We start from the raw sequence: 1,199 nt of genomic DNA, 5'->3' as shown, positions 1-1,199 counted from the left end.
CTAGGACAGTAATACGTGCATTAGAAATGGACAGAGAGGTTTTAATCTTGACGTACAGAATATTTTTGTAGCCAACCTGGCTGGAAAAGTATGCCTCAAGAGAACGAGATTTAAAAAAACAAAACAAAACAGTTGCTGCTCATCAGCTGGGAGGGAGCGGGGATGTAAGAGAGAGAGTGTGTATGTGTAAGAGAGAGATAGACTGCTCATCACTGTGGTGTATGAGTGACACTGCTCATCAGCTTCGTAGTGCATATGTGTAGTTTTTTTCTCCTTAAAGGATCACCATGACAAATGTAAAGTCCAATCAAGGTTTGATATGTGCATATGGGAAGCAAGGGGCTGCTGTTATTGGAACAGACTAATTAGCATGTCCCCTAAATTCCTCCTGCTGGGGCAGCAGCCAGAGCCTGGTGGTACAGGCTTCCCAGGTTGGACACAGAAGAGAGAGGGGGCAATGGTGACCTCACCTTGTCAGATGCAAACCCAAACCAGGCAAGAAGGGCTGGGGAGCAGTTGAATTAATCCTGCACCTGTGTGAATTGCACTGGGTACCAGATGCTGCCTCCCCTGGGTCTTGCAGAGGCTGGAGGGACAGCAACATGGGAGGAGAACACTTCCCCGCTGTTAGGGAGGCAGAGGGGGCGATGGGGGAACAATTTGTTGCCCCCCTGGGAGTAAGGGAAGGTGTTACCTTTAGGACAGGCAGCAGGTACCAACCTCCCCCCCCACCCTCCATCCTAGAGCTTCTGTTGCTCAGCAGAAAGCTGCGATGCAAGAGGCAACACTGAGACGCTGCTGATAATAATAATTAATAATTTAGAGCCCCTCACGGGATGAATGGGGAAGGCTGCCTACAAAGGCAGGGCTGGCTATGGGCAGGGACGTGTTGCTAGGTTGCTGAAATTGCCCGGGGCACAGTAGGGAGAGGAGGCAGGCAGGCAGATCTGCGCCCCCACCACAACCTGCCCTGCAGCACCTTGATGCTAAGGGCAGCCAGACTTCCCTCTTCTCCTGCTGGACCCCAATGCACAGCAAACCCTGCCCAGCTCCCACCGCCCGCAGCAAACCCACCTGCCCCCTACCCAGAGCAAACCCACCTGCCCCAGTGCCCACAGCAAACCGCACATCAGAGAGAAGTAGGGCTGCATCCACCTAACCCAGAGCAGAGCCCCTTCCCTATCCAAGTTGCAGAGCCA

This window comes from Alligator sinensis, unplaced genomic scaffold (genome assembly GCF_000455745.1).
Source record: "Alligator sinensis unplaced genomic scaffold, ASM45574v1 scaffold658_1, whole genome shotgun sequence".
NCBI classification, from domain to species: domain Eukaryota; kingdom Metazoa; phylum Chordata; order Crocodylia; family Alligatoridae; genus Alligator; species Alligator sinensis.
Note: the sequence above shows the minus strand (reverse complement) of the source record.